Genomic DNA, 10,150 nt, shown 5'->3' with positions numbered 1-10,150 from the left:
CTGTTTCTCACCGTATCTCTTTACACCACTGGGTATTACCTCTTTTAGTGGTCTGCCATCTTTTAACTATCCTGTTTTTGTAGTAGTATTTATGATTGTTAGTGCACGTATGAAACTGAATCCACAAATGCCTGTGGCCTTCATCCCAGCCTATATCTGTTACTCATTGCTGCCTAACACATTATCCCCAAACCTAGCAACTTAAAGCATCACATGGTTTATGTGGGTCATGAATTTAAGCATAAATTAGGTGGGTGGTTCCCCTGGCCCTGGGACTCTTACTACATACTCAAGGCTATGGTCTTACTACATGAAGTTCAACTGAAGAAGGATTTGCTTCCAAGCTCACTCACATAGTTGTTATCAGGATTCAGTTCCTCAAAGGCTGTTGAACTGATGGGTTGGCTATTGGCCTGAGGTTACATTCAGTTCCTTGAAATGTGGGCATTTACAATATGGTAACTTGCCTTATTAAGGTGTGCAAGCTAAGAAGGCAATAGAGACAGTCTGCTGAAATGACAGTCCATCATTTGCCATACTGTATTCATTAGGAACAAGTCCCTACATCCTGCCCACACTTAACAGGAAGGGATTATATAAGGATGTAAAAGCCAAGAAGCAGGAATCATGAGCCATCTTAGAAGTCTGCCTATCATACAGCCATATGGGATCCAAATTTGTGGGCTTCATCCCAGCACAATCTGAACCAAATCCAAATGGGCATATAAAATAACCATAAGCCAGAGTTCCACAGATCTCATAAAGAGGAGTAAATATGAGGCAATATTATTATTAAGGTCCAAATATAGCTATATCATAGACCCCGCCTACTGACAGCAGATCTCCAACCTTTTCCTTCAAAGTCAACTTTGGTTATTTCTGAGAGTCCACAGGAGTGCCTCACATAGTCTCATAAACAAGGCCACCTCAGTCTTTAGTTGCAACTTTTAAGAAATGGAGCCAGGCATTGTCATTGTTTCTAGCACTCTCAGAGGGAACCCTTAAGATGTTAAAAAGGAATTGTTTCCTTCAGTTCTCATTGCACTATTGAAGCCATCATCTACAAAATAAACAGAACACACTGGACAAAATTCTCCTTCCCCACTGTAGATCACAACTTGGATATCCAAATAGTGGTGCTTAGTACCCAATGCTTCTTCTGTGGAGAGAGCCTCTGTTTTGTTCAAGTACCCTTACTCAGGTCAGGTCAGGCAATGGATATCATGCCATCCTCTCTGTCTTGTCATCTTCCCATGTCTATTCCCATGTGCTCAAAACTTCCTCATAGGTTCCCTTATCACTTCCAATCTGTGTTAATTTCCAGAGGCAGTCTTTAGAGAAAAAAGTTCAGATTTGGAACTTTTACCAGCATCCATGGTATAAATGTTCCCACTGTGCACAATGATGTCATTGAACGTGGAATTGGGAAGAGACTGTGCACCATCTAGCCCTTTGCAAACTGGTACAAGCTGGCTCCAACATACTGCTATCTGTAAGGCCAATGTCCCCAAAGACACAGTCACAATATGAATCCTAGCCTGGACTAATGGGAGCCTCACTATGTGCTCTTTATTGGTTATTCACCCTCATCTGGGGATGTGTAGGATTAAATTGCTGTACCTTGTAACAATTTAAAGTATATTATATGCATGTATGAATATGGCATAGTGAATCCTACTGTTATATATAATTGTAATTCACCAATAAAAATACATAAACAAATAAAAATAGAAACTAGATGAAGTTATATGGGGTAATGTGGAGACCTAGACAGAATGAAGAATCTTCCTTTAGGATACTGGCAGAAGTGACTATGGAACTCTTGTGTGTTATGTTTACTCAACGTGCCGTCTCTGAAAACTGGGACTGGATCTCAGTATCCTCAGAAAAAGAAGTCTGATGTATGCAAATAATTGTCAAAGTCATCACCATTTAAAATATACTTCCTATTCTCCAAAATTCTCATGGACTACAGATTATTTCCCAGACTTCATTGTTCTTCTTGGTGTCTTTGATATCTTTACTCTATATTCCTGTGTTGGTCCAGCCTGAAGGAAGTTTGTTCCTTCTTCATTCTAAAACTTGATCAAGTTTATTTTTAATGGTTATTTATTTATTTATATTGGTACATTACAATTATATATAATAGATGGATTCTTTATGCCATATTCATACATGCACATACATAGTTTAAACAGCTTCTTTTAAAAACATAATTATGAACTCAAGGGTCTGATATAAAACATTGAGGTTTTAGAAAGAGCTAGATAGACACATACTTCTAATTTCACATCTATATAACCTTGGTGGGTTATCTAACTTTCTTGAGTAAGAATCTTTGTATGTCTACTAGAGGTAAGAATGCCTACCTCCTAGGTTTATTCTGAGGGCATAAATTAGAGGCTGGATGTAAAGTTCTAGGCATAGAGTAGGTGCTTGTCAAAAATTATTATTTGTCAATATATCCCAAGCTTGTATAATTATGTCAAAATGAACCCTAATATTATGTATAGCTAAAGAAGCTAATGAAAATTATTATTTGTCAATTAAAAAACAAATGAAATACTTTTAACATATTCAAATATTCTAGCATTGCTTTAATTTTTCCTTTTTATTTTTCTATTTTTAAGCATGGATTAGTTTTCTATCCATGGATACAGGGTTGGGTTGAACTGGGATGAATTGCTCTATTTTGGGTTGAGAGCCAAAATGGGCACTCAGTGCAGGACACAGCAAGAGAGGAAGGGAGACATTACTTTTATAAGGAGGCTCAAAGTCTGGAGCCACATTTGGTTTTGTTTATTCATTTTGTACTAGTATTTTACGACCCCCACCCCATTGGGTTTTTTCCTTCCCTGTTGCTATATCCCCAGCATCTAGAACATCACTTGGCATAAAAACAAGTATACAACAGTACTTTTTGTAATTAAGTGAATAAAAAAAAAACAAGATGGATTCAGAGATAAAAGGTGGATTTGCTCTGAGCAGAACCCAAATTAAGGTGATCCAAGATATCACCAGGCAACAAAACAAAAAGCAGTTGGAGGAAAATTAAGTCATCAAAGAGCCTAAACTCAGAGAGGTACGCCAAGCACACAAGAAGACCCCACGAAGCCAAGAATCCCAGACACAGCGGTGAGCCACAACGGACACCAGCAAATTGTCATCACTTTGTTAGTGGAGCTAATGCAGATTTTATTGGTTTTGTAGTTTTATGGTCATTTTATACATTTTTTGAGGCTTTATAAATGTATGTGCTATAAAAAAATAAATAAATAAAATATAAAAGCATAGCCTATTTATCTTAAGAATAGAAAAATGTCTAGATACGTATTTAGAAAGATAACAAGTAACAGTCCACTTTCTCCCCCATTCCTACTCTTTTTTGAAGGCAAAGTGTTCATCTTTCCATAAATTTTTGTGTTCTAATTAGTAATATATGACAGTAGAATGCATTTGGACACATCATACAGTTTACACAAACACAAATATATAGTATAGGTATTTCCTCAATGTTTACTTTTAAGAGATATGCTTTACTCTGAAACTTGTTTTTCTCACTTAACAATCCATCGTATGAATATTATTTGTTTTGGGGGGTAGACAGGCAATAGGTACTGAAATATTTATTTATGAAATAAACCTATAAAATTATTTTGTGGTAACAACTTTATTGAAATATACTTCACATACCGTACATTTTACTATTTAATGTATAGAATTCAATAGTTTTTAGTACATTCACAGAGTTGTACAATCAATACCACAATCAATTTTAGAACTTTTCATCACTCCTTAAAGAAACCTCATACCCTTTAGCAATTGCCTTCCAGTTCCCTCAGACTTATTCCCCTTTACTAGCCCTAGGAAACTGCTAATCTACTTTTTAGCTCAATAGATTCACCTGTTCAAGATATTTCATAGAATTTGAATCATACAATATTTTTGTGACTAACGTCCTTCACTTGGCATAATGTTTTCAAATTTCATATATTTTGTAGCACATATCCACACTTACCTCATTTTTATTGCTGAATTATATTCCTTGTATAGATATCCCTCATTCTATTTGTTCATTTATCAGCTGATGGGCATTTGGGTTATTTCCACTTTTTGAAATAATGCTGCTGTGAATGTTCATGCATATCACCTGCTTTTTAAGCCCTAATTGCCTGGTCATTTAGACCTGTTTCTCAGCCCTGCTCCACAGTCATATCAACCTGAAGCCAATCTTCTTCCATACCCCATGTTCTAAGAATGTCTACTCTTTGGCAGACCCCTGATAATTCTAATTTAGGTATGTGTCCTGGAGATCAAGCTTTGATTACACACTATGTCTCCATGTTTTATGACACTAATTTTGAAAATAATGATTCCCTCACCAAAACAAATTTGTACGTATTCTGACTACTTGGTCTTGTGTATAACAAGATATGCTGAAGCAAATAAGATACTCATAATCTCAATGCTATATTTTCAGTTTAGATCTCTTTATGTGTCATATACCCAGAGTATCAAATATTCAGCTTCTTGGGACACATGGATTTCCTACAGGCATCTCCAAAATGCATGTCCAAGATGGTACTCATCCCATTTCTTACAAACTCACTCTTACTCCTGTATTCCCTACTGTGGCAGATGGTACTACCACATATTACTGTCAACGAAGTCAGAAATCTGGCAAATGCCCTAGACTTTCCCAAACACCCACTCTGCATGTAGTCATCCAAGGTATATTAAACTATCTGAAATAGGTCCCTAATTCATCCTCTTCTCTTATCCTCCCTGCCACTACCTTAATTCAAGCTACTCCAATATCCCTTTTGATGCCATGAACTCTTGAAACAGTGCTCCATGTTGCATATTTTCTTTGTCTATGATATCCTTCTACCTCTCATGGGCCTAGTTAATGTGAATGTAAGACTAAATTCAAATGTCACCTTCTCTGGAATACATTTTCCTCCTTTCTTATTTAAGTGTGATGAATTTCACTTGTTCTCTGCTCCTTGGCACTCTGTTTTACATCTATTTTGGCGAGCACAACATTCTAGTGTAGTTGCTTATTTAACTATTTGTTTTTTCATTTGATTCCAAAATCCTTCCTTCTTTTTAAAATCACATGCATAAAAAAGAAAATTTTGGGTGAATGATCAGTTTTCTGTTTACTAATATAAATGAGGAACCCCCTCCTTATTATATGTCACCTTCTTATAACATCAGTATTAAATTCAAGAGTACTTTAAAATATGTTACTGTTTTAATTTCTGCTTTCTCTATCTGGTTTGACAAATTTTAATGATTAAATTCTCTATAATTGGAGTGATTCTTGAAATGTGAGTAATAAGTCCATTAATAGTAATATCTAACTTAAAACATTTTCAAAATGAACACAGTAATACAATAAACTCATTAAGTTTCCATTAAATTCCTCCATGAAAGTGAACATTGTGCATTTGTTAAGGGTTACTTAATGAAATATCATTAACCCAAGTACTTCATAAATTAATATAAAGCTCTTCACATAAAATAATGTCTTACATAAGTATATGCCTTGTTATGAAGCTCCATGGTCAGAGTTCATCAATTCTATAAGTTTATCACACTGAGGAGATTGAATTTCATGCTTTGCTAAAGATTAATAGAAAATATTACCTGTGTTGTGCACATTACTTATTAATGTAAAGACAAGACTGACTGCCTCTTCCTAACAAGAAGAGCTTCAGAAATTAAAGCATTATAGAGGATTTCAAATATTCATATAGAGGAAGCAAAAAAGATAAGAAGATAAATGAACAAGGAAGGACCATAGTGGACAGCTGCCCAAGGGGAGCACAGCTTGGTGACCCTGGGCCCACGTATACTTTCAGAGCCTGCTTGGGGTGGGCAGGCAACAAGGGGCAGTGGCAACAAGGAAGGCCCAGTAAGACACCAAGAGATGGTCACCATTGAGTCAAGTATGAGCAAGCAAGGAGCTACAGAAGCACCTCAACCTAGAGAAGTGGATCCCAGAACAGTTCACTCACCTCTACTACAACTGTCAGAAGAGATCCCAGAGCTGTGAGCTCCTGGACATGGAGAGTGATGTCAGGATCCAGGAGCTGCTGGTTGACTGTTACAAACCCAGTGAGGTCTTCATCTTGGGCCTGCTGGACAGGACGGTACATGCAGAAGCTGAGCACACCCAAGAAGCAATAAGGGTCCCCAATCCAGGTGAATGTGATTCCCACAAGACAATCACTGTCCCCAACCTTGTAGCAACAGCAATACCAGAGGACCCTGTGGCCAGGCCTGGTGCCATGAGCAGAGTGCCCCATCTCCATGGCTTAGGGGCATCTTCCATTGCCCCCTTAGTTTTCCACTTTTGGAGTTTTTTTATTGTTTATTCAACTTTTTGTGTTTTTATATCGACTCTAGTATGGACCCTTTAATAAAGCTAGGATCTGCCTTTGGAGCAGCTAAAAACATGAACAAGGAGGATATAATAAATATTTAAATGTTTGTGAGACATCCTTATTTATGGGCAGTAGGGAGGAATAGTTCAATTTTTTTATTGAAAAGAACACTAAGCCAAATACCAATTTGTTACTTCTGTATTGAGATGGCAAACTTCACCCTTTTCTACACTCAAAGATTTTACTGATTTGTTGGAAAATTATAAGAATTATAAACAATTTATATGATCTCTGAAGGAAAGGTTTGGGTGCCACCATTAAATCAGACCTTTTGATGCATATCTGAAAAATGTAAAAAGTAGAATTGGACTGATGGAAAAAACAGGTGAAAACCCCTCAAGCTCAATCAAACAGATGAGGAGACTGAAGAGAAGTGAGTAGATAATTCAGAGGAAAGTTCAGTGCTAAAGAGGGACTGAGAGTGGGAGAAGATAATGGTGTATTTTTGGAGTAACTGGGTGGCTGTGGGGGGGGATCCCTAGTATGGTTACTAGGAACGGAGAGTAAAGAGGATCTAGGGAACTCCTGTGGCCACAATGAATGTAGAGAAGAAAAGAGAGGTTTTCTCTGGTGGTATTGAAAATTCTTTAAGAACTCAACTCCAAAGAAATTTACTTCCTACTTCCTTAGTGAGGGACATCTTCAGATTCCATTCTTCCCAATAGTTGCATCTCCTTCATGGGAGGTTGCTTTGACCACACAGAAGAATGGAATCAAGGTACAACAAAGTACCCTGCCTTCTTACTCATGGGCAAGATGTGGGAGGGAGTATGTGGTAGAGATAAATACAAGGGGAACAGTGATCCTCTGTTACTGAGGAAACCTTCACTAGATACCAATATTGATCAGTTTACATTATCATTTATAGGTAGGAATAGGCAGTCAAGTAGGGTGAAAAACAATCAACATAGCAATGACCTCTCAGGAAGCAGAGTTAATGTATGAACATATGTTTATATGAAATGAAATCTGATTAGTAATCTCAGGAAGTTTTTTTAAGTATTATGCTCAATTAAGAAAGCATGCAGCCTAAATACATAATTATATTAAAAATTCTTCCTTTTTAAAATTTTTTAAGTTGTTGATGGACCTTTATTTTATTCATTTATTTATATGTGGTACTGAGAATCAAATCCAATGCCTCACACATGCAGGACAAGTGCTCTACCATTGAGCCACAACCCCAGCCCCCCAAAAGCTCTTTTAGTCATTAAAAATAACTGCAATTTCACTTCTGGATATAGATTCAAAAGAAATCAGGATCTCAAAGAGATAGCTCTACTCCTATGTTCATTGAAGTATTAATCACAATAGCCAAGATATGGAAACAACCTAAATATTCATTGATGGATGAATGGATAAAGAAAATATGATAAAAAATATAAATGATAGATTCACCAAAAATATCGAGTAAAGAATCAAAACACACCACTAGAGGAAATCACTTAACCACAAAGGAAGACTCTAAGAAAGGGAGAAAGAAAGAAATGAACTGCAATAAAATAGAAAATAAGTAATAAAATGGCAGCAGTAAGACCTTATCTATCAGCAATTACCTTAAATGTAAATAGATTAGATCATCCAATTAGAAGATATAGAGCAACTATATGCTGCTTACAAGAAATTCACTCCACTTCTAAAGAAACACATGGAGTAAAAGTGAAGGGATGGAAGCCAAAAGAAAACAGAAATAGGCAGACTTACATCAGATAAAATAGATTTTAAATAAAAAATAGTAAAAAGAGATAAGGAATGTCATTATATAATGACCAAGGGATCAATTAAGCAAGAGGAAATAGCAATTCTAAATATGTATGCACCCCATATTGGAGCACCCGAATATACAAGGCGATTATTAATAGATTAATGGGAGAGGTAGAGTCCAAAATAATAATAATTGGGGATTTTTAACACTTCATTTTCCACAAGGGATAAATCATCCAGACAGAAAAATCAATAGACAATACAGAAAACAAGGTTCATACAAGGTTAATAAACATATATACAATGACAAGTATATTAGGTGATGTAGAGAAAAATAAAACAGGAAAGGATGAAAACCGGTAGAAATTCTCAATTAGAGTGACCAAGAACATCTACTCTAGGAAGATGACACTGAACAGAAATTCAAATGAAATGAAGGCATGAGCCATGGGGCTTTCTGGGGGAAAAGTGTTTGTTGCAGAGGGACCAGCCAGTAGAAATGTCTTGAGGCAGGGGTGCAGTGAGAGTGTAAGATATCCTAGGTGAAGAAATTAGAGAAGTAGCCACAGGCTAAATGAATTAGATTCTTGTGGGCCATGATTACAAACTTGATATTTTATTTTATTCTATGTGATAGGAAGGCATTGAAACAGTTTGCAAAGGTGAATGTCTGAATTTGCCATACATTAAAATTTTGTTTTGACTTTTGGAGGTAGAAGGAATGTAGGAAACAGGAATGGATGCCAAGAAATCATTAGAAAGCTATTCTAGAACTTCAGGTGAGAAAGCTGATGGTGGTAATGCAAAATAGTGAGAAAGGGTTGGATTCAGGTGTATTTTGAAACTAGAGTTGATGGGATTTGGCTGATGAGCTGTACAGGCAAGAGAAAAGGAGAGAAGTCAAGGTTGATTTCAAGTTAATAAATAAATGGAGGATGGGGCCATTTACTGGAATGGCAACACAGGAAGAATGGCTGAGGGGAACCAAAGGACCAGTTTTATGCAAGTTAAGTTTGAGATGCCTATAAGGCATCTAGGAGGAGATGTTGAGGAGTTTGTGAGACTCAGAAGTCTAGAGTTCAAGGGGAAGGCTGGATTGAAGGTCACAATTTGGAGCCTGTCAGTATCCAGGAGGCATTTCAACTAAGTGCCAAGTGAGTCCCTCAAGACTGGTTATTATTCAAGGTAGCTATTCTTTATTAAAAGTCTACAATAGGCTTGTAATTGTATAACTCACTTTTGAATTACTTAGGATAATAGAAGAACCTACTGAAGAAAGGAACTCTAGAATTAATTCCCAATTACATATACAGAGTATGCAATTCAGAAAAATATAGCTCTTTGCACATAATTGGAATTTTTGTCTAATTTTCTTTCTGATAACCCAATCTTTCATCATCTCCAGGAATTCCTCTTGTACATTCAACATTTCTAAAAGTGTATACAATATCTATTGGACAATTTCTCCCTTATGTATGATCATATTACCTATTTTGTGTTAAAATCTTGAATCCAAGATTTTACCATATTTCCCATAGGTTCTCTGTCCTGCAAGAAAAAGAGATTTTTCTCTCCTCAAAGACACTTGCCAAAGCTGCATTAAAGAAGAAATGAATGAAATCTGTTTGATCTCAGAGACATGCTGTTTTGTAGATAATGAAAACAAATGAAGCATAGCAGTTAATTTTGTTCTTTGTATCACAGATGGGGCCTCCTGTTAAAGAAATCTCTCAATCAAATAAATTCTTTTATTCGACACTGAAGACCCAGAGAATTATACAGTTAATGTGGACACCCTCTTTATTTTCATTTAAAGAAAGATAAGCAAGGACAACTCATATTTGCTCCCAAACTTCCATCATTCTCTGAGCTCTAGACATTTTAAATTCCAAGACCATGGATCATCATTGCCTATTTTTAAACAGTGAAAGGCTTCTGTATAAGTACATAAGATAGATACCAGCATTGGACCAAAACAAAAAACAAAAAACAAA

Source organism: Spermophilus citellus (assembly GCF_964194105.1).
Source record: "Spermophilus citellus genome assembly, chromosome: X".
Lineage (NCBI taxonomy): Eukaryota > Metazoa > Chordata > Mammalia > Rodentia > Sciuridae > Spermophilus > Spermophilus citellus.
This window is presented reverse-complemented; position numbering follows the sequence as displayed.